The sequence below is a fragment of the Platalea leucorodia genome (genome assembly GCF_965183815.1).
Source record: "Platalea leucorodia genome assembly, chromosome: 7".
NCBI lineage: Eukaryota > Metazoa > Chordata > Aves > Pelecaniformes > Threskiornithidae > Platalea > Platalea leucorodia.
The window spans coordinates 57,432,719-57,458,134 of record NC_138829.1 but is presented as its reverse complement, the minus strand read 5'-3'; the positions used below and the strand labels follow the sequence as shown (position 1 = coordinate 57,458,134).

General features: G+C 39.7%; 1 protein-coding gene across 1 annotated transcript in view; it reads right to left on the bottom strand.

The window, feature by feature from the left end:
• The window catches only part of SERGEF (secretion regulating guanine nucleotide exchange factor), a gene marked incomplete at its 3' end in the record, with an annotated part of 156,329 nt that overhangs the window by 263 nt on the left and 130,650 nt on the right, over window positions 1-25,416 (bottom strand).

The following is a 25,416-nucleotide window of genomic DNA, read 5'->3' as shown; positions in this document are numbered from 1 at the left end:
ATTTGTCAAGTCATCTTCTAATTAGGTTCTAAGAAATTCTCCTAAGGTGGGGAAAAATGTTCTGGTTCTCTTGAAAATGTAAATAAACCCGAATCAATTATTCTCTATCTTGTTCCGTATTGTTAACAACACAGGAGAGATTAAAATAACAAAGACATTCGAAAATCACTTAGTAAATACACGGTTCAGTATTTATATAGAGCCCACAGAAATCTCTCCGCATTTTAAAGACCTTCCCTGAAATGATGTGGGATCTCTGCCTTTCAACTTCCCCCTAGTAAGCAAAACTATCACGAACCAAGCCCAGTGACTTTAATCATTCACAGCATGGTCTGTAGGACTGGGGAACACAGAGTCACAGAGCAGTCAAATTACATTGCATTCCTACTTTCAAGTTCACATCTCACCTTTTTCCTTTAAATACAAGTCTCCAACAACTTGCCTTACTCTTAATCATCCTACCTCTTCTGCTTGCTTTGACATCATTTCACTGCTTTTATTATCCTTATTTTTCCTCATTATTATTTATTTTTGTAACATCTACTCTTTCATATCCCAAATCATGATCCATGTATTATTATTACCCCATAGTACTCTTTCTTGAAGCATAATATGTAAATTTTGTTCTATAAATGGCTGGCATAATAAAAAATCCACCAAAAACCCCTCTTATTCTGAACTACAAGAGATATTTCTTCCCTATTTTCTATTCTTTATTTGGCTGTCACAGACTGTGCCTGTGAATTTCTGTAATAAAAAAGAAAGCCATCCTGCAATATAATCACGTTTCTGATGCCATTGTTATTTTTGAAAAGCAGCAGGTATTAACAGCATGAAGTACCATTCTGGAGTCCAAATAATGAGAAGAAAAGTGCCAAAATTCACAAAATCCAATCCCAATCATAATTCTAAAATAATTTTACTTTTCACAATTCAGAAACAGATTATTGCAAAGACCATCTTTCTCTCCTGCAAATCCAGTAACATTTCATTGTCGTCTGTTTTCTTTACATATTAGTATATTAAAGTTCTCTTCTGTAATTAAGTGTAAACATTACTAAAGTCAGATGTAATTAAACAATGACCTTTAATTTCCTTTACAATCTTTAAGGCAATGGAACACAACAAAACGCCACTAGAACACCACAGTAGGCTAGATATATCTCGCCTAATACAGCAGTTCCATTATTCTTATCTTAGAAGGCACCAGATTTCTCATGACTATGCATGTGCATGGTTGGCAGCCCAACCTATATCACAAATGCACATACACGTGCTGCAGAAAAGTACCAAAAAGTAAATATGCAACATATCCCATTTAAATATCAACAGATCAGAACATCTAAGAGGTTAATTGGATTTTTTTTTGTAAGGTTCCAGGTAAAAATATTTATGTAAATATTAACAAGCAGGAAAAAGACATCACAAACTGAGACTAAAGACACTTCACAGAACAAATGATTCTCATCACAATCAAGTCAGAAGTCAGGAAATCTAAAAGACAGAGAATTATTGTTGTGAAAATAAAAGATATACTATCCCACATCTGCGTGAAGAAGATTTAGAGAAAGGTTTGTACATTAAAAAAGCCAGATGCTAGGTTTGTGTCAGAGAAAAAACGAATTTGCAGAAAACACAGAGTCCATTTTTTTGGTAACAACGTATTAACAAAACTTGGAGAAGGGCTGGGCAAAATGACTGTGGTGACACCAGCCAGGAAGGAACAAGCAGCTATGTGAATCACTGGCACAAAAGTTGAAGTCAATGAAGATCGAAGATAATGAAGCACCTATTAAAAAAAAATTACATAGAAGGAGTATCTGCAGAGTTAAGACAGGCCTTCATTAAAGGGAACTAACGGCTAGCCTCTGGACAAAGGGCACCACTTCATTTCAGTTCTTTCTCCTTCCCCCACATTCCCCACCCACCTCCCTTTTTTTTGTTTGTTTGTTTTCTTTTTCATTGCCTCTATTCACAATTTATTGCTGATAAAAAACCCCAACACAGCCCCAGCAGCCCTACAAGTTTTCACGAGAAAATTCAATTTTTATGCCTGTGCCAGCCTTTCCCAGGATGAAAAACCATTAGAATGATGTGTATTAATACAGCTACAAATTGCTTTTAACTAAATTTAAAACAAGCATTGTAGCATGTTCTCAAATCAAATGATTTGTGTTTGGTGAGGTGAGCAGGGAAAGTTGCTCCATGTCACTGGTTAAATGAAACAGCATAATATATCGCATTCACCTTTTACCTTTTAAAACATAAATACTCAAAGTACAAATGAAACCACAGAACTCACATGACAACGCAGCATAATCCCACGGGAATTTCACTTGAGTTCACAGTCACGCTAATAAAAGTCTAGAGTAAGACTATGCAGGTTTTTCCCCCCAAACATTAAATATACAAAAAGTGGGGAGAAAAAAAAACTTAACAAATCTATCTGTTTTGGTCACACAAAACACGAAGGGGCTACTGCCCTCCTTCTATTTGCAATAATTATCTAGGCTTTTTTCAAGGTAGCTGAAATGACAACTGCAAGCCACAGGTTGATTAAACTGGAGAAAAGTACTTCTAGGTAAAATAAAGCTGCAGCATATTGGACAGAGGACAGGATTCTGGGGAAAGTAGACAATTTAGAGTCGCTCCTCATTGCCGAGTACTCTGTTCCTCAGATAAGAAGAATCAATGATAGCAAATAAGATGCTCTGGGTATGATTCACTGCACTTAACTTCAGCCACCTAAAAATCAAACAACTTAGTTATAGATCATTATCCTCTAGTTTTCCTCAAGAGCCAATGGATTCATCTACATCTCTCCAACAGGCAATTCATCTTATGCAAACACTGGTGTCAAAATCAAATCTATCTCACTCTGATGACTATAGAGGGAGACCAAGTGATTGTCTTAGCCTAGGGATATCAGTTTTAAACAGCTGAAGACAGGTTATGATAAATCACATCCTTACAATCGGTCTGAAGGTAAAGCAAGGAAAACTGGAAACAAGGAAGCTACAAATATCACTGCAGCCTAGTTTCAGGCTACAAGCAGTCTGCTTCTAAACCAGCCTGTGCCCTGGAGGCTTACCACTGAAATCTTTAAAAGCTTGTCTCTTTTCTGCTTCTCCTCTCCCACTCTTCCAACCACAGAAACAAACAGAAGTTGGCTTTAAAGACAATCCAAGTATCTTGAAGTCAAGCTATTCATCAGACAGCTTCACATTTTAAGGATGTGTTAAAATGTTTTAGTACAGCTCTACTGTATAGGCTCTGTACTCTTAGCAATACTCCACAATACCTCAAATTATTATTATTTTTTAACCTTAAATTAGTGCTACTCTATAGATGGTTATAGATAAAGTTACAATAGGCAAGAGATCAGCTCAGGGCAAGTCAAATGACTTTAAACAGCATCGGGGCTGGACCACGAACAAAATTCAGGTGTCTCAGCTATCCCCCCTTGACTATATGAAAGCATTCAAAACCTCACAAGGAACAATGTAACACTACACAGAAGGAGATTTAGCCCATACTTCTCCAAAGGAGTTTTAAGACACAACTGAATAAGTCTTCCTATTTTTTCAGGACATCTGGCAATCCAGGGTGTCATGTAAAATAAAAGGAAAGAAATATCCCTCTAAACTTTTTTATTTTTGTTAGCAACAATTCTGTCATCAGCACAAAAGATTTGCAATTTTAGTATATAAGAAACAGGGTTGATACCAATTGTTTTCTGCAGAAAAACATGGAAACATATTAGTAACTAAAAGGGAAGTCTAAACACTATGCAAAATCTTATCAAAGGCAAAGTTTGGTAAATGGAATATAAGATGACATGATCCCAAGACATTATATGGTACCTCCAAAAGTAGAAAACAACTAAGAGATTCATATAGTGCCAGTTTTATTATGGAGCTACATTTATACCCACATTTTCAAGGAGCAAGCTGTCATGCACTCCCAGCAGCCCATCCAATTGCTGCTGGAGGTGCTCAGGACCACAACCCTCAGAAATAGGCATCTGACTTTACAGTGAGTAAGCTGGATAAAAATCACAGGCATTGCAGTGCTAACACAATATACAGATAGGAAACAACATACATTTTTTTATATTAAGTACAAAGTCACGGTGCTAAAAACATGCTGATTTCAAAGTTAGCCTCCAGTCAACAATCTGTCCTCACTCCACCTTTACATCATTAGTAGCTCTTCCCAGGCAGCAGACCTAGACCACTCAGTCCTCTCCTCAGCAGTGGTTTTACACAAGTGAAAAATCAGATGACTTCAGGTCATGCATCTGTTGTTCATCCTGGTACATGGAAAGAACAACTTCCAATGGCCTCAAACAGCTACTCATAACAAATGTATGAAGCCTGCATGATAGGGACTTCTCTGACTTGGTGCTCTAAACTAATATCTTACATGATTTTTTTTTTTTTTTTTTTTTTAAACAGCAGAAGCAGTGTCTTGTTAGTCGGACCTCCTCTCTGCTTATACTTGTATATTGTGTAATACAGCAGGGACTTCAAACTGGGTCAGGGCCTCAAGGCCAACGGTCAAAATATCCAATTAAATTATACAATTAACTATTGAAGAGAGTCAGAAAATCAACTAGAGCATACACAATGCCCAGTATGGCTTAGGGAGCCACAGTGGTATGTGGAGTACTGTAAAATGGAGCAATAAGGCTACACATCTCCTTTGAAATTAATTTCATTTGGGAAAGTCTAATTTCTAGTTTCTCCTTCAATATCAGTATCTATCCCATGAATGGCAAACAGAAGAGCAGTACAGAGCACATCTAATCTTTTCTATCCTCATTTCCATAGCATACGAATAGCCGAGAGTTTCAAAATGGGAAGGGGAAAGAATTATGTTTATGATAATATAATTTCCCGGCGTGCAGTGAAGGGAAATGTAGCACATCTGGCACAGCCTGAAAACTGTATACGGGGAGGGAGTCCAACATACAGCAATGCAGAGAAGTAGGGAAAGATACAGTAAGAACGGCACTTACGAAAAAAAAGCCTTAGCAGTTTCATACAAACATGCCGTGCATTCTCCTATGCACTGTTTTAAGCATCAGGCAAATAACTGAGCCCGTTCAGTAGAGGCAGTGCTATCTTGCTAATATACAATGACAATAGAAATTTTGTTCTGTTTTCACAGGGCGCTTCAAAGCAGGAGCTGAATGGCTCACTGCACAAATTAATATGCATCTATTTAAAAGAATCATTCCATGCTACATCAAACAAGCCATAGTTTAGGTTACCATTCAGGCTAGTTTATAATGGATTTTATTTTTTCCTTCTCAGTTATGCATTGCCATTTTGAAGACAAAAACATGAGGAAGAAATTCACAAAACTATCTCCTAGGATTTAAAAACGACATACTTGCAACTACAGATTTCTTGGGCCGCTGCACCTTTACAATTTCTGTGGTGAAACTGAAGTCCTGTAAGATGGAGATGTTTGCCTTGCTGTGCGTAGGTAGCAAGGAGAGAAACCTATTGCAAGGATTAACTGTTCACATTTCTGTTTTCACAGGGAAACACAAATGGTACTTATTATGACTAAAGCTCACGAGTGCTGCACAAGATTTTCCTTTTGGTTTTACTCAAACATGTCAATTCCTTCCCAACAGGAAAGCATCTCCAACTCAACACAGAACAAAACCTGGGCTCACGACTTTGTGCAAGACTGAACGTATCTGGTCCACTGACAATACATGAAGATTATATCATACATGAAGCAGCTGCAGTGCAGAGAGGATTAAGCATTAAAGATGCTTTTTTTTACACCTGTAGAAGACAAGAAAATCTTTAAATTTTGCTCTCCTAGGTACAGGACAAAAACATCTGACAGAAATTAGTTAGTAGGGAGATTTGTCTGGAGGCTCTGAATGTGGCACTAATGTCTGCTCTATCAGAATATCAGGCATGGCAGAGAGTGACATTCATTCAGAACTTACATCCCTGCCTCTCAAAATGACAGGCATTAAATGTGTCACAGTGCTTTAACTTTATATGACCAGAACTAGACAATCATGATCTCATCACAGAGCCAGAGACGGCAGTCTCATGTCCCTCTGTATGATGTGAAACAGAACATACAGAAAATACCTTATACCAAGTGCTTAGTAAGAGGTTGTCCATGCAAAATAAAATGGATGAAGCAGTATGTCAAAGCACATCTAGAAGGGTGCAAGTCATTTAAGTGTCCCACGGGACCATATGGTGCCATGGCCATTTGCACCCATGTATTCTGGGTATAAGGTATTACTATTTCAAATTTACACACACTTTAAACTGATTTAAATGATTATACAGAGGAAGGAGGGGACAGTTGTGATTCATTCTGACCTAGAACATTACATCCAAGACCTAGAATTGAAGGCCATCTTCAGCACAGGCCCAGGAAAAGTAAGATGATAAAAAGTTCAGTGATGAACACAGAAGCAAGAATCTGACAAACCCCTCAAACTGCATTACAGTACTACATGTAGCTTTCAAAGCACTAAGCAAATCATAGAGCAGGAGAAGGTACAGATGGCAAGATGAGCAGCAGCATGCAGGCGAAACGGTGCTTCCTCCTACTTCATTCGCTGAAGTCAGAAACAAGAGACCCCATCGGGCTCTTAGGAACACGCTCCTCAAGAAAGAGCAGCTAGGTTGGAAAAGAATATTTTGGAAATGCTTTGGTGCTTAACATGTTTTATAAAGCAACTCTTTGTATCATACATTGGTCTATTTACAAGTACGTAGTTTTAAGGTGATCGTGCAGACCAAGCTATATATGGGTGTCAGTCCTTGGCAGCTTATAAAAAATACCTATGATACAACAAAAGGTAAAAAGATATTCCATATGGTCACATTAACCTACAATTTCTTCTTATCTGACAGCTATTCTCTTCCCCTGAAGGGCTGTTTGCACTGAACAAAAGTGAGCATTCTGGGGTTTACCTCTGAAGGTGTCCTTTCTGCAGAACACAATTCTCTAACTCAAAACCAAGAAGTGAAACGTGTAAACCTTTCATGTGGACATCTTCTGTAAAATAGCTTTGTGTTTAAATGGGCTTTAGTTTGGACTTTTCCCCTTTCATTTTCCCTTATCAATTGCAAGGCTGCATTTTGGTCAAGTTTCAAGACACATGATATGAATGTGCATTACTGTTGAGTGAAGTCTAAAATATCTGCTTGTTGATATTAAACAAGTGAGGGCTTTTTTCCCATGCTTAACAAGTAATCTGAGGTGAAGTCCAGAAGTCATAAACTAAAGTGTTAGAAATGCAAAGAGAAAAATCAAGGAAACAAGTGGTCACTGGGTTTCTCAGTTTCCTGCTTACCGATTGAACTAGTAGATTTTCTCACAGCTACGCAAACATTGCCTCAGAACAAAAGTAGTTGCAACTCAGCAGTGACGTTATTAGGATGCCTTACTTTGCAAAGTTTCAAGTTGTAATCTTAGCGTAACACAATGGCTCGGATGATGGCTCCCCTGCAAGCGTCACAGTGCAGTTTTAACAGTGACAGCACTGTTAGTACATGTGTACCCGTGAGAGCTTTAAAATACCTAGCTTGATATAAGCTGTAGCAGCATAGCTGTAGTTGGAGAGAGTTCAAGATGAACTAACCCTCCTTTCTGGGCAGGATTTGTGGATTACGTTTCCTCTGTGCTGCAACTGTTGTACTTGAGTTAACCTACTTGTATCCGGTTCAAGTGTGCCTATACCACACTGTACTGTAGTGCAAACGCACATCCAATAAAACTCCTATGGGTCATGTGCCTTGTCTGTCTGTCTCAGTTTTTGTGCCTATTGTTATAGGGATCCTTATACTCGCCACTCTGTTGGGGTCTAAATGGGATAACTCAAGATCTACTCAGATACAACAATGGTTGGGTCATTTCAACACCTAGAAAAAGAGCAAAAAGTAAAAGACTTAGTAACATCCCCACATTACCACTGCTGCCACTTAAAACCATCGTTCCCCTCTATCTCATATAACATAGTTCTGTGAACTAATGGCATCTCTTTCAAAGAAGAAAATAGATAGTTGACAGAGCTGTGACAAAAGATTAAAGCAAGCAAAAAAACCCCCACATCTCACAATTCAGACTTCAAACACAGACCTTAAAGGGGTTTACTTCAAGTGTGTACACCAAAGGCAAGTCACGTTTGCTCAAAGGGGCAGATTTTTACCTGAGGTTGGCTCTGCAGGGCTGGGCTTGTGTTAACTTTCAATTGCAAGTAAAACAGTAGCTGAATACTGAAGAAAAACACTTTATAAAACAAAAACCCAAACAAACATCAAAGTAATACCACCAGAAACTGCCATCAATATATATTAAAAGCAAAGACTAGTTTGCTTAGATAAAAACAGATTTTGACATACTTATTTTCTGGTGGAGAACAGAGATTCTGGGCAAGATGTAAAGCACAGCTTGCTAACTTTTACCTTTTTATATCTGTATGGACAAATTTCATTCTATTCTCCTTTACTTTTATTCACTAAACTATTTAATTACAAACCCATGATTCTTGTTGTAAAAAAAAAAAATTTGTTGAGTTTCAATACTGAGCCGGCAAAAACCAAGCATTTCAAGTAACACACAGGGCTAAAGAGAACCTAGCCCTGAAGTGGAATGGAGTATATATGGGTGTGCAAACACACCTTTTACAAACACAAGCCATTTAGTCAGGGAATAACCCTGCTGCAGCACAGCTTCTTCACATTTCTACCTTCAGCTTCCTCTGTGGGTCAGATGTCCGTACACTTACTCTTCACAACACTCTTGCCTAATCTTCCCTAGAAGTGAGCAAGACTAGGAAAGAAATGCAGGCAGAATTTGGGATGCCATTGGGTGACAAGCGACACCATTTGAGTTGTTCTGATTATGAAAGGCAAACAACATCTCTGCCGCATAGGATTGAAGGTACATTTTGGGGACACCTCATCACTTTGCCTCCATCAATATAAGATGCACCTAAATTCTGAATTGGGGGCAGCTCCTTAAGTAGAGAGAATGTATCAAGTCAGTTCTTGGAAGAAGGCAAGAACAAAAGAGTGTCCCGGGATGAAAAGCTCCTGCAATTAATACAGCAGAGAGATGTTTTCTGAAAGTTTCTGCTCTAGTACATTTTTCTGGACCCTCGCAAAATAGCCATAGTGAAAACAGCATTCATGCATCAGGTGCAGTGATCTGAGGTTGGAAAGTAAAATCTGTCTTTGGCACAGTGACAGAAAGAACAGCTGATGGGCAGAGGGATTCAGAGGCACCATGCCAGCTCCAGAAGGTCAGAGGACCAGAATGGACAACGCAAGCTGGGTCCCTGAGATGCCGTTTGGCACTATGCCATCTGATCCTCTGTATAACCTCAGGGAGAAGAGGAAACTAGCTGGAATCAAGACAGGAATATCTGGCACCATTTTGGAAGGACTATATCTGCCAGAGACCTGGGATAACAAAGTGTTCTTCAGAATAAAAAAAAAACAAAACAATGAACCAAAATACCCCAACTTTATCTCTGAAAGAATATTCAACCAAATTAAGAATTCAAGAGCTTTGTTCTCCTTGCTTTGGAGGAAGCGGAAACACTGGAAATATGGGGTCTCCTTCATGCACTGGCCTCACTGTTCTTTCCCGTGTCCATGCACAAAGCCAGCTTCTTCCATCTTATAGTTGGCACTAGGCTAATCACAGAGCAGAAGCAGCTATAGAAAGCAACCTAGAAAGCAAGCTAGACAGAAAAGAATTATTTAGAATTTAAGGCCACGTTTGGCACTATGACAAATATTTATCATTACTCCCAAAGAAAAAGTAATAGCATGGAAGCTTTTAAGTTATGGATAATATTAATGAGAAAACAGTGTAAAAGACCAAAACCAAATCAGCCCAAACTTCTGGTGAAACAGCAAGCTTCGGTTTGCAGCAAGAAAATCAATACATTATATGCATGCATGTACACAAGACTATGTATATTACATACAAACAAATGAAGGCTATACAAAGTAGTTCTCACTAACCTGCAATATGAATATGAGAGAAGCTGAATTTATTCTTTAAAATGCTGGAAAACAGAACAACCAAATATGAAGACGGCTAAGTCAGACAATATTGAGATGTCTACTTAAATAACTTTACAACTGTTTGACTCTGCTTCAAAGGTCTTGTGATAACTTAAAGCCTGCTAAATACCAATAATGACAATATTTCTTGTACAGTACAGCCAAGAGATCTTTACTCTTCAATATCACTTACTAACAAAACTGTCTCTATTCATGGCTGAACCAAAGTGCCATTCTCTTGACTCTGGAGGTTTCTTAAATCTACCCAGGAACAGACAAAGCAAGAGTAAGTGTCCAATCAACTTTACAGAAGTGACTCATGTTCCCAAATAATTCAAATCTTTAAAATACTATCTCTAAATTAGAGACTCTTTTTTTTTTTTTTTTTTTTTTTGTAATTACCAGCATTTTAAAAGCTCTCCGTTAACTTTTGATACAGAAAGGTTAAAAATAAGGACCATAATCTTTATTTAAAAATACTACAAAGGATACAAGAACCAACCAGGTCAAGGTACTTTAGGATGACCACAGCCACCTTTATCAATTTTAGTCTTTACCAATTTACTGTCTTTATCAATTTACTGTCCAAAAAAAGAGAGTAAAAAGAATTACAACACCACTGGCAATACTACACTTAACATTCATGTTTGTAAAATATTTGTATGTATACACACATGCAGACATGTATTCTACAGAAAACATACATGTATTTATGGATCTTGCATAGGCAAATAGAGGAGACGTATCTAGTATCTACATAGGTAGATGTATGAAGCAGCCAGCATCGTGGCTGTTGCCAGAGAGAGTTAAGTCCAAATTGTAAAAAACTGTTTTCAATAGCGAAGTGACATAACTTTGAAAGGGAAACACGCACTGCCTATTTGCCACTGCTTTGTTACCCGCTCGCATCTCGCTCCATCACCCTTCACAGTCAGTAACGCCCGCCTCGGGCCTGGCAATCTTTTGCAGAACTCTTTGCTTAACAGATTTCATGCTTTTGGATCTTGTATTAGTAGCAACGCACAACACAATTTCTTTTTTTGCACACATCCCTCTGCAGATGATCACTATTGATTTGGAGTACCTCAGTTTCTGGAAGTGGGATTCAATTTGCCAAAGCCCCAACAATCTCTGGTGAATCTACTTACTTGTATGTACATATGTATGCACGTATCCATCCTTCACCTAGGCACCTAACTCATTTCATACTCAAGTGACAAACAGGCCCTTTCAGAGTGGGATTCATCTCATCCAAGGCAAACACCTGAAGTCAAAAGAATCCTTCTACCACCCTTTTACCCATCTCTTCCTCACCACTGCCTACAGACATCTGACTAGCTCAGACATAGTTTAAAGTTACAGCAGACAAATCTTGCCCTAGCTGCCCAGCCCAAGCTGCTTTACAAACTTGTCAGAAGACATTGAGCTTTCTAAAAAATCAGATACTTTAAAGGCAAAATCAGAAACCAACTGAGATTTCGAGTGCCCCAAAAATCTTTAAACAATTTTGAGAATACACATGTAAACTAATCTTCCAAAATGTCATGTATACACAGATAACTCAAAAAGTTGTCCAGTTAACAAAACCTTCTATAGCATGACGATCAGCACTGCATGAGGTGCCACTTCAGTAAACACCATGCTCTAGCTTTATAGTTTTACTGCATCTTTGGTATCTAGTTGGTTCAAATATACACTATAGGAAAGGAAAAGAAGCAAAGTCTTGATTCAGAGGCAGTTAAGTTGTGTATGATTAAATTTAAAGGGGATTTCATAAGTTTATTCAGCTACCTGATGGATTAAGTTTGTTCCCAATTTCTGCATAAGAATGCCTATTGCTATGGAGGAAAAACATTAAATTTCAGTAATTTCTTAGGAAATAGGAATTATTTTTATGGCTAAGTAGTAGCTCTTTATTGTTCAGAACTGTCTTTAAATCACTGTGTTGGAATATGGTTCCATTAATTTCAGCAGCTCCAATATTCAACACCTTCTCTCCTAGCCAATGTGTCTTGCTGAAAGGTTGCTGATGGAACTGTTTACCTTCCCGCATGAAAGGCTATTCTTTTCAGAAATTTCTTAGGAGATCTTTCTAATTAATTAGTCTACAGTTCCCACACCACTTTATTTCATTCTTTTTTTAATTAGGTTGTGGGGGTTTTTTGTTTGGTTGGGCTTTTTTGTTTGTTTTAGAAAACTCCCAAAGCTCTTTCAGGCAAAAATATTTCTTCCTCTCTCTGCAAGAGACGTTTTTTGGATGATTTTGCTACTGAGAAATTTTTTGGCTCTCCAGAGGACAATTAAACAATGACAACTTTGTATTCATTCCAAAGCATAATTTTACTTTTGAAGATTTCATTTGACTAACATGATACTAACCACAACTTTTCATCCACAAGGCAATGTAAGTCAAGTTCAGCCTCATGTCAGCATGCACTGGCTAGACCCAAGTCCCAGGAGGTGCAAAAATTACTTAGCTGAGAATGTGATGAGGTACCTAGTTCTCCTTCAGGCTGACTACATGGATGGAATCAAAGCTGCTTCTCCAACTGGTAATCAGCAAAGGTCTTAACAGGATTTAAGCAGTGAAGGCGAGCCTGGATGGGAATGGCAAGAGGACCAATTGCTTCTCCTTGAAATGAGAAAAGAAGCCACCAGGGAAAAAGTTGAGAGCAAAAACCTGAGTCATGACTAATTCCTTCATTTCCAGCTATCAGTTTCCGTTACTAATGCTTTGCTCCTCTTAGCCCTGTGCCTCTAAACCTTCTCATTATAGAGGGAGAATTACCCCACACAAAGCGAAAATATAATCCTCCTTCCTGAGCTCTGAAGGGATCTGGTCAGACCTTCCTTTCCAACAAATAGCAGAAACCATCACAAGAAGAAGCAGGCAGCAGGGGACTAAACCTCTGAGTGCTGCCTGCATTACTGGCCAAAGGCTACTCACCGACTCTGCTGTTTCTATGTTTTCCCACCTCATCTAGACTATTTTAGCTATTTATATTGTTATCTCTTTAAGCCAGGGAACATCTTTCACCGCCTCCTCTACTACATGGTCTGACCTCACCTTGAGCCCATGGATGTCATGTAATGAAAATAAATAATGAAAAAAAAATCTCTGTTTTATTTAATCACACATGGGATTAGATTCACATTGCTCTGTAAGTCTGGAACTTAAGAAAAAAGTGAATAAAAACCCTGCAGTAAAGGTGTTACTGGGTCCTGGAATCTTGGCTCATCTGTGTATTTAGAACATATTGGAAAAACGAACATTCAAATTTAACGTAAAATGAGACATCATGCATGCACTTAACTGTCCTTTCTCACATGGTGACTGACATGAAATAAACTGGTCCTACTTCATTCAAGTCATAAAAAGAACTCAAGGAAGGGAATCGTGAAGGTAAAGACAACTTTTTATAGGCCTGCTTTACAGAGCGATTCCATAGGAAAATGCTCCTCAGTGCTTTTGTTTCCCCATCTACAGACCAGGGAAATTTGGCTATCCCAGGGAAGATTTTTAAAGTCCACAGTTTATAGCAGTAATTCATACCAAATCCTTAAATTAACGGACATATAGGAAAGAGAAAATAATACACAGTGAAAGTAGAATGCAGTTAAGTTCAGTACAGAGAAGCCATGTTAAAAGCTGTTTTAGGGTTCCTGAATGCATATGAGATCTGTTGAGACAAAAAGCTATTCCTAAGCTTCAGTGTTGATTTCAACATTTGTGCTGTACAGACCCTGAGGATTAAGTTAAGCACTGAATTCCAGAGTCAGAAGAACAGCAGCGTTCTGTGAGCATGACATTTCTGTCTGTATGGAGGGGTACGACTCAGAGGGCTTTAAAAGGCAACGTAGTCCCTCTTCTCCTGGAGCTGAGATATGCTATGAAATGAGATTCTTTTTAGTTCATTTTGGTACTTACTTCTTTTCATTTTCTGCATCCAGCACCTTTTTTCCCCCAAAAAAGATGCCTTTTGTCCCCTTTCCATGCTGTCCTCATCCATAAGGCATTTCTGCAGACCTCTGCATGAAGACAGCATTAGCTGCAAGGATATCAGAGCAATCTAGAATTTGCTCTGTACCTGCACACCAGTACTGTCTCTTTCAATCTTGCTCTGCCAATAAAGGATTTTATGGAATTGCAGGTGGTTTACTTTCTGTGCAGGAGGCTAAGAGCTGCACCATGTAACTATAGCAACAACTACTGTGAAAGCTCTCAATTTTTATTGACATGCCTCACATAACCTCACAGAAAAATTTATACAAATGGAGAAACAGAAAATTAAACATCCCGAAGGCCAAAGGAAAATATTGTGGTGATCTGCATCTTTACACATTGCTTAAATACTTCCCCCATGGTAATTTGCTTCTTTTACTGTATAGTGGTAACATTAAAATAGCATTTTAAAATTCACAGTTTAAACAGTAATTTAAGCCTCCACAATTCCAAACCAGAAGATATGTGTGCAATCAGCTCAGAAAACACTGTAGCACATTGCTGTATTTGACAAAGATTCATCACTGGGAAACCGATACTACGTAAATGGAGAAAAGAAATAAGGTGCAACATTTTTTCATAGAGAGTAATAAATATTTGCATAGGGATATACTGAATTATTCATCCCTTACAGGCAAGACAAAAGATGCATCTTTCTAAAAGATATTTCTCTATCCAAAGGATACACTTTTAAAAGGAGTTTCCTGTGCTCACAGCACCTGAGAACTGTGTGAAAATGATACTGAGATGCTCTGTCCCAGTCTTAGAAATCTCTGACTGGACAGACAAGTTTGACATTCCAAATCCAATAAAACAGTTTCGAGATCGCAGCAAAATATGCACGTGCCACAGTCTGAAATGGCCTCAAGTATCCTGGAAAGCTACCAAATCGCTTACATTGAGCTTGAAAATGCCACCTCTAAATGTGCTTCCAAGGCCATGATCCACAGTGCTGGAAAACTGATCCTTGCTAACGGCCACCATTTATAGCCTTAACGTTTACTACATTACTTCAGTTCTCTCCAACAGCTCAAACAATATGAATCAAAACCACTTTCAAAATGTTAACGATAACCACCAGACTGAGAACTATTCCCGCTAAAATCTTGACCTTATTGACAAAGTGCATTTGCACAGTCATCACAGGAACAGCCAGTTTTGCAGTCAATGAATTGGACCAAAACACTTCACCTCAGTTGCCAGTTATTTCTCATTTTCAGCTCTGCTGCCATGATTTATTTCTCTACAAAAGCACAATAATCCCAACCACTTTTTTTATTCTAATGGTGGCCCAAAATAAAAATATTTAATAGCAAGGTTTAGGGAAAACTACTCAGCTGTTAATATAGCTCTTCTGAATCTAATACTCCTGCAGTACACAACACAATCTAGGCTGCCTGGAAAGGATGAAAATGATGTGTTGCTATGGAAACAGGAAGGCACATGTTTAGGTTGCTCATCCCTGAAGAGCTGCCCTACCAATATCTTTAAAGTCTGCTAATAAAATCTTAATCAATAATGAGAATAAAGTGAATTTCACCTCTTGTTTGACACCAGAATCTTGGTTCAGATATTGTCAAGCTCTTTTAATGTTCCCTGCATCCAACTATGCCCCACAACATTAAGAAAGAATTTATGCACAAACCAAAATGTCAACATGCGCTTATCTAGTTCAGCTACTTAAAATGATTATTCCACCCAGCAATAGATACCAGCTTCCCAATTTAAAATCTTGTGCACGTAGGGACGTGCTTTTTAATTTATTAATTGATGTGCTATACCTTCCCCTTAAAAAAAAAAAAAAAAACAAAAAAAAAAACACACACACACAAAAAAAAAAAACCAACAAAACAAATCAACTCTTCGGTTATTACCAGCTTAAGGCCATCAACTAGGGATATGCCCCCTGAGAATGTGACAATTACCCCAGTACTGGAGTACTCACCAACTCCCCTAAACACCTACTGCTTCCTAGAAACGATAGTTTCCATCTTACCATGACTTACCTGCAGACAAATCTTCCAAAACACTGAGGCTTACAAAGTAAAAATGCATTTCCAGACAGCCAAGCAGAAAAGACGCCAAGTTATTTGCTGGCAAAATTCCACTTATTTGACCATTATAATAGCAGAGAATCTGGCTCCAAACATGCAGCCATTAATTATCTGTACAGTTAACTATGTCGGCACACCTATTTGTTCTTACATTGGGAAATCAATAAACAAGACTTCGTTAACACTATTTACTAATCTATTAACTCATTCTTTATAACTAAGTACAATGTTAAGAATATCAGAGTATGTTAATAAGCAGTTAACAAGCTTTGTATTCTGGATCACAAAACAGTAAAGCAAAGCTGAAAAGACAAGAAATCCATACTGTGAACAAGAGAGGTACATAACAGATTTTTTTTTTTTTATGTAGTCATACATTATAGATGATTCTTTTTTTAAATTTCAATTAATTTCCATTATTGTATACAGTATTTCTCTGTTTCAGTATTCCTGGCAGAAGGACTCCAGAAGAAAAACGACTCCCATACCTACCAACCATGAATCTTCACTGCACTGAGATCTTGAACAAGAATATTAGAAATACCAACATCAGAAGAGACATGAGTGACAATAGGAGCAATACGTCCTTTAAAGAGGACACGTTTATCTGGTTTCAGCTTCAGAGATTGTCCACTCCTCCAAGCCCAAGATGTACGCATCCATACGAGTAAGAAACCAAGCAAAGGGGGCAGGAAACCTGCATGGATGAGCAAGGAGCTTCTGGCAAAACTCAAATGGAAGAAGGAAGTTTACAGAATGTGGAAAAAGGGACAGGCCACTTGGGAGGACTATGGGAATGTTGTCAGAGTATGCAGGGGTGCGGTGAGGAAGGCTAAGGTCCACTTGGAATTAAATCTGGCAAGGGATGTCAAGGAAAACAAGAAGGGCTTCTTCAAGTACATCAGTAGCAAAAGGAAGATCAGGGAAAACGTGGGCCCGCTGCTGAATGAGGTGGGTCCCCTGCTGACCGAGGATACAGAAAAGGCGGAGTTACTGAATGCCTTATTTGCTTCAGTCTTTACTGCTAAGGCAGCCCTCCGGAATCCCAGACTACCTCCCGGAGGTAGGAGAGAAAGTCTGGAGGAAGGAAGACTTTCTCTTGGTCCAGGAGGATTGGGTTAGAGATCATTTAGGCAAACTGGACACCCACAAATCCATGGGCCCCAATGGGATGCACCCACGAGTGCTGAGGGAGCCGGCAGATGTTATTGCTAAGCCACTCACCATCACCTTTGAAAGGTCATGGAGAACAGGAGAGGTGCCTGAGGACTGGAGGAAAGCCAATGTCACTCCAATCTTCAAAAAGGGCAAGAAGGAGGACCCGGGAAACTACAGGAGAGTCAGGCTCACCTCCATCCCTGGAAAGGTGATGGAACAGCTCATCCTGGATGTCATCTCTAAGCATGTGGAGGAAAAGAAGGTTATCAGGAGTAGTCAATATGGATTCATGAAGGGGAAATCATGCTTGACCAATCTGATAGCCTTCTATGATGTCATGACTGGCTGGGTAGATGAGGGGAGAGCAGTGGATGTTGTCTACCTTGACTTCAGCAAGGCTTTTGACACCATCTCCCATAACATCCTCATAGGTAAGCTCAGGAAATGTGGGTTAGATGAGTGGACAGTGAGACAGATTGAGAACTGGCTGAATGGCAGAGGAAGATGGGCCCAGACTCTTTTCAGTGGCGCCCAACAACAGGATAAGGAGCAACAGGCACAAAGTGAAACAGAGAAAGTTCCATCTGAATATGAGGAAAAAATTCTTTACTTTGGGGGTGACAGAGCATTGGAACAGGCTGCCCAGAGAGGCTGTAGAGTCTCCTTCTCTGGAGATATTCAAAACCTGGCTGGACGCGATCCTGCGCAACCTGCTTTAGGTGAACCTGATTAACAAGGGGGTTGGACTAGATGATCTCCAGAGGTCCCTTCCAACCGCAAACGTTCTGTGATTTAGAATAGGGGTGATTTTCCACATTCTGCTCCCAACACTTTCAAGAATATGGCAGTCTCTCTATCTGCTAGCATATTTGGGCCTGAAGTTTTCTAGAAAAACCCTAACATTAATCTCCTGTTCAACTGTACAAGATTTTTAAGGTGTTTGTTATTTTTAAATTAAACTTGAAATACACTGATTTCCTCAAAGAAGAGGAACAACACTCCCATTTCCTTTTCCTGGCTTTGCAATTAACATAAAGACATAATAATTGCAGGCACAACCCTCCTTCAAACCAGGATCCCACTGTGTAGGCATTACACAGTAGCTATATACATAGCTTCAGCTTGCAGCTGAAGTTGGAGATATTTCCATTTTTCATGAGACCACCAAAGTACTTGAAAAAATCCAAAACCTTTTAGGACCAGCAATTCCAAAAAGATAAGTAATTGCACTTTGGGCACCTTGGGAATGCTTAGCACATTCAGAAATCCATTTTGAAATTCTATTTTGTTTTTATAACAGAACATACAATATCAGATGGATGGTGAGTTAGGACATTTACCTTTATAAATCTTATTTGACCAGGGCTTATAAAAATGTATTCCATCAAAACTCTTCAGAATAAACATTCAGTTCTTGATAGAATATATTTATCCAGAAACTTAAAGGAACTAAAATTGTTTTGATTTTCCATCCTAAATAGTTCTATTTCTGAATATAAGCATATGAGCGTATTTTTGATATATCAGTGAAAAGTCAGCATTTTTTCAAGAGAAGACAAAATGACAAAAAAAAAAAACCCACAACTTTTTTTTTTTTTTAAAGGCTACAGTATTTTCCAGTTGCTTTCATTTGCAATGAACATGTTTCTTCCCCTAAAGGTATCCACTGTGATATTAAAAAGGATTTATTTGCTTACAGCTAAACAAATGGTATTTACTCACATTACAAAACTGTCATACAATGCCAGCATTATTTTAACCGCCTTCTCTTAGAAGGCGTCTTATACTAGGGACAGCAGGTTGGGACAGAGTCACACACTGTCTGGAAAGGCTCACACACAGTACACACATATTGTACCTTCTCCAACCATGCAAAAAAAGCCCTGAAAACAATCATTATCCAGTTTTATCAGCAGGCTAAAATACAACCAAATCTCTGAGTATTTTGCTAAGTAAGTATGTTGATTTACCCCTTCAGCAATATAAACCAGGATCTCAGCAATACAGTTCCCCTTGGCTCAGAGGGTTAATAGGACAGTGTTTCATTCCTGTTAGTTTATAAGGGCTTGGCTGCTCCCTGGGCATCTGCACTGGCTACCAAACTATTTTCAAATGTCCTTCCATCCAGGCATCTCTCTCCTAAGCGTCAGTCACACTTATGAATCACAAAATAAATGCTTCAGATGCAACAGCGCTAGCTCTGGCTTTCAACAGCAAATTTGAGACAAACAGCTTATGGAAAACAGAGAATGACACAGTGACATTTGGAGTACAGTGCCCCCAGCCTCCCTTCCTCAGGAAGGCTTCCTTTTAGTCATGATACTTTAGCTAATTCATACGGCTTTTACTGCCTAAAAGCCAGCCTGTAGCTTCACCATTCTCCTTTTTTCCATGTCTGTATTTTAAACCCAACTTTTGGTCAGAATTTTCATGGATCCCAGATGGGAGCAGCCTCAGAACATGGAATAATTTAGGCTGGACCTCTGGAGATCACCTGCTCCAGCGCTCTGCTTGAGTGCTTACTACTACACTACTCCTATGCCTTGAAGTTACTGTAGTGCTGTGATACACTTTGCACCAGGCACTGTATGCAGAGAAACTGCTGGGTGCAACTGGGTGATCTGAGGCAGCCAAATGTTTGCTTGTCTCAACCAAATTTCCCATTTTTCCAAACTCGTAGGATCTTGCTTTTCCTCTACTAGCACTTCTCTGCAGACAACAATCCTCTTTCTCTGCTGAGAAACTCAATGTGACTCTGCAAAAAATCCTATGCACTAGCCAGCTCCCAAACTGTATCATTTTCAAAGAGGGCTGGGTTTTCAGCTTTTTCTTTTCCTTTTTTTTTTTTCTTTTTTTTTTTAATTTAAAAGCATATACGAAGCTAGTTTCTGCAGATGGAGTAAAATGTACCACGTGAACCAGGCAAATTGGCTTTCTCATTGGACACTGAAGGGCTGCTATGATTCAGACATTATGCTTCAATATTTAAATTTCCACAAGCTACAGATATGCTGATATAAGAACAAATGTCAGAAGGCTGATCTATTCCGAGATTCATCTCAGAAGAAGGTCGACAACATACTTTGAAATCAGGTTCTGCGTCTGTCTGTCCATTGGAATTTAACATATTTCAGTCACTTGAGTAAGAAAAGATTGCTGAAGAGGAATCCAACAGTACGGTGCACCTTTCAAACAATCACGAGAAGACACTATACTGTCATTTTGCCTTGTCCTTGGTGGCAAATGTAAGAAATAGCAAATTGCTTTATTTACACACATTGGGCCCCTTTGTCCTCATTTTTATTTTCAAAGTACTCTTTTTACACAGGTTCACATTTATTTACAGCTTGAATTTTGCAATAGTGCCATACCACTTAACTCCACCCAGGAAATTTACTCTGTAGTGTTATTTTTGCCTTCTCTAAGAGTTGGCAGACCTGGCAAACAGGGAGATTTGACAAGCTCCCTATAGCTCAGGGCATCAGAACCATGAGGCCTCAACATGTTTGGGTTTGTTTTGGCGGTGGGGTTTTTTCCTTTCTCTCTTAAGGAAAGAAACCTTTATGCTGATTCCAGTCTTAAACACCACATCCTGAACAGTGCGACAACTGGGGAAAACAAGATCTACAGTGTCAGCCACTTACACGTGTTCTCCTGTAGTCACCATCTGCTTGGTAGTCCCAGAAGTCAGCAGCTCGTAACACAAAAAGCACTGTCATATTAAACACCCTGCTGACACAGAGACCACGGAGTGAGGGACCGAGCCGGCTAGCTGCTGAGCCATCAGGTTATGGCCTCAAAATGTACCAGCACAGAACCACTAAAAGATAGTCCTTCAAGGTCTTTTCCCTTCTCTTCCTTTTCCTGATTACAGGCTTCCCACGGATGATGAAACTGCTGCAGCTCACATTGTATAAATTTGCTAAACAACTGCAATTTTACAAACTTGCAAGTCCACAAATGTCTCTCATTGCATGTGTTTGCAAGAATGAGTTTATGTTGCGAGAAAGAAAAAAAATGTAGAAACAAAGGCTACAGTCTTTGTCAAAATAAGCCATTTGCCCTTTATTCAGTACAGTGACTAATTGTTAAGTGAGTTAAGTGGGACTCAGGAACCATTTTGAATGGCCAAAACCATTGTCTCCTGGGCTGTCATGGGGAACGATCCAAAACTTTGCTGTATGGTAGGATGCAGTTTGCTTTCTCCAGCTTACCTGGCCTACATACATGTGTGTGGGGAAGCTCTGGCCTTGGTACCCTGTCCATCCCTAAAGGCTTAGACAACACAGTGGGCTCTTCATGACCATATTTGCTCAAGCTCTGATCCTAAGAGAAAAAAAATCTCTGATGACCAATCTGCCAGCAGATGATCACAACATATGTAGTCCCAGTGAAAGACTCGGGACTGGCACCTGCGAAACACAGTAACAAAAATTTCTGTCATCTCAAATGGGAAAAGGAACAAGCTCAAAAGGGATAACCTGCTCACTCCTCCACAGGCGTACACAAAATATATATATATATATGTTTAAATCAAAATATGGATTTATCAAACTATTATTCCCTGGTATAGCATCTTATTTACCTCAAAAGAAAGTAGAAATTCTTCATATCTGCATTATTTGTGACATTTTAGGCTTTTACTGGGAAATCTTATGTCAGTTTGTTTCCCAGGAACAAGAGGGCCTGACAACCTCCAGCCTCACGCTTGGGTTGATCTTGCCAGCAGAGATGATGATGTAGCATTTCCATTCCATAATTCCCTTCAGAAGATAAGCAGATTTCTGCTTTTACAGAAATACACCAATTATTTTTATGCTATATATACATATGCCTTTTTTCTAATGCTAGTTCTGGAGCACTTAAATCTGCTCACAAATGTAGAATGAAAATTTTCCTAGGCATGCAGTTCCTTTTCTAGCAACTACTATTTGACAGCTGAACTGTGAAGTCTTCCTCTTCCCTTCTCCCTTTCCAGCCTTGTACAAAGAGCCATGTAATGGACTCTGCTCATTGGAGGTATCACTCAATGTAACTGTTTCAGTAACAAGAAAACTTGTTTCCCAAAAAAAGTAGCCCAGCAACTTGCAGAAGTGTCGGCATGGAGACATAAGCAGAGAATCCTGGAAAAGCCTCCAAGATTGTTCTGACAAGTTTTACATTTTGATCACTGAGCTCTCAGCTCCTAAGCCAACCACGATAGCAGACAGCTCATGCAGTCCCAATTTATTGTGACCTAAAGGTCATACCAGAACAGGTCTAATACTATTTCTCTTTTGGTAGTATCAAAAGGACCCCGGCAGGAATACCAGATGCTGTCCTGCCCCGTGTTCCCAATACCCATCAGCAGAATGTAACTGAATAACAATGGCAAAAGCTGATGATTAGTAATTCAGAATCCACTTTCATGTTAATACGGCAAGAAAGCCACTGCACTTCACCCTGACACAAGGGCTGGGTTGCCAGGGGGCTCAGACCAAGTGGAGACCCCCACAGGAACAGTGTCATGTTTCTCCAGAGAGCTGCCGTTTGCCAAGAGATCTCTCACTGCCTTGTGCACTGGCCTGCCCTCCAGACATTGCTGCTGTTCTCCTAACTTTCCTTTCTAAGGTAAATCCCAGCCTTGATCTTGGAACTGCTTTCAGGGCTACACAGGGAGCACAAAGAAACATAATTTGAGATGGCCAAACCCAAAGGAGGTAAGACAACCCAAGGGTAGGCAGACAAATGCAGGCACAGAAGGATTAGGGGCAGCCAGAGCGGCTTCACAATTAGACCTCCCTAGCTGGAGACAGACACCCACAGGACTGACAATGAGCAAGCGGAAGTTTAACAACATAATACCAGCTAAGAGCAGCAGCAGGAGATGAGCAGGCTTTCTTCACACTGCAGGGGATCAGAGATAATTCAGAAAACAGAGACAGATTCAATTTAATATAGTAAATTAAAGGGAAACCAAGAGAAAAATTGGGGTCAATCTGGTATGCACATGGCATTCTCATAGACAAACAAGTAGACAACAAGTTTTTTTATATTGCAGAGGTCTCCAGAGATGAGCAGCACCCAGAAGCTCAGCAGATGGCCTAGAAAAAATGGCCTGTTCGCTTCAGAGCCCCAGTGGGAGCTGAGTCCTTTCAAAATAACTGGAACAGTCTCTAGCTATCCAGCAGCCACCAGCAAAAGAGGTGAATTTGCTTTCACAGCATTTCCTCTGGTTCATTCCAAGTTTTCCCTGCTCATTTGTGTATCTTCAATTAAAATACAATTCCTTTTCTTCTAACTGGTCTTGCAGTCAGCAGCAGGGGAAGAAAAGAGTACAAACAAAAGCACTCAGTAACTCAGCCTCGGAAATGCCTCTGAATCTGCAGCTCCAGGGCTCTGACACAGCAGCAGTGAAAAAGCCCGCTGCTTCCCTTGACGTTCAAGGACAGTGGGGTACATCGGTCTGTGCATTTGTATTCCCTGCCACTGCATTGGCCTGGCCTTTCTCCTCGCTCCCCCAAGCACAGACATCATCTCATCATTGGAGAGATGACCTGTGAGCAAACTGCATTGCAGCCTGCATTGGCTGGGAACTGAGCCCGAGGTGAGGGAAACAACATGTAACAAAGCTACACGAACAACAGACATGTACAGCTCTTGACATGCCTGGATATCAAGACATACACTCTCTCTGCTGCAGTAAGGACTCAACAGCAGACACATAATGTTGCTGCAATCTCCAGAAACACCCTTTGTCTCTGCTGTATATGTAGCACCAGAGTCCAGGCTTATTTACTTTTTAAAAAACAATGAAGAGAGAGGAACAGATGTATTGGTAGCAAAATATTTTCCTGTGCCTACTGCAAATCTGGTATCTCTCACTGACCACAAATACAGAAAAGAAAGTATCCAGGAGAGAGAAGATAAGACTTTGCTAACAGTCTAATTTTCATTTGGAAGTGAAAGGAGCCCTCATTGAGAAAAAAGGCAGAGGAGATAAAGATAAGATCAGAGGTGGTGAAAAGACATTCATAAAGGGCAAAAGGGAAAGGGAGGAGGAAATCAATCACAAGTACAGACAAGATCAAACGGCAGCATACCAGTAATGGCCGTATTTCCTTGTGAAAAAAAGCTGCAGGATGAAGAGGCAGCACAGCACCATGCTGTGAGGAGTGCTGCTCTCCGCACCCACTGCATAGGAGAGAGTTGTTCTTTCTCCATAGCAACAAGATACTTAAAGCCAATCTGGAGACTGAAGACCAGCTTAAAAACAAAACATAACATGTATCGATTTATTATCTCTATTTTAAGCCTCAGCTGTGAAGTACACAGGATAGCATTTGTTTAGCCTGAGGAAGCATCTTCACGGAAAGCTCTCCCATTTTACCTCCCTATCTCAGAACCAACCCTTGGTGTGAAGCAAACTGTGGCACTTACACATGCTCCCTACTCTTAGGTAATGCCAAATGCATTAGGTGCAAACACACCTTGCAGCAGCCTGAGGTGCTCACAGTTGAAGCCTATCGGCTGCTGCCTTTTGCAGGGACTGCAGGAAGGCATCAATACCTCCCAGCGCTTCTCACAGGACTCTGGGAGGGAGGGAGTCACAGCCTTTTGCTGCAAAAAAAATACATAAAATAATAATAACTAAAAATAAACCAAAACCCCAAAACTTGCTGTTTAGTAGTTACCAATTCAAGTCACTGTTTACAAGGGCTCAGGACAGGCTCATATCTTGTCCTTGAAGTCTGCTTACACCTGCTTGGAAACAGCTCTGCTCAGGTATCTGAATGACTTCAATAAAGCCATTATGCTGACTGCATTGGCAGAGCTCTGGAAACATTACAGACCTCATCTCCTCCTCAAAGGCACCGATGGTGCCTGCACAGCAAATTCCAGAATGCACCAGAATTATTTAAGAATCTCATCGAGTTTTGGGTGAATGGATCATACTGAAAAAGCTGCAGAGTTTCAGTCCTGGCCTTGGTTTAGCTTAGCTGCTGAGATTAGCTTCCTCATGGAAGGGGGCAATAAAAAAAAAAGCTATCAAGTCACAGTTCCTTAACCACAAGTATCACAGCTATGTTTTGGTAGTTAATTATTCCAAAAAGCTAAAACTGCATCTTCACATGCCAGCTCCAAACAGGAA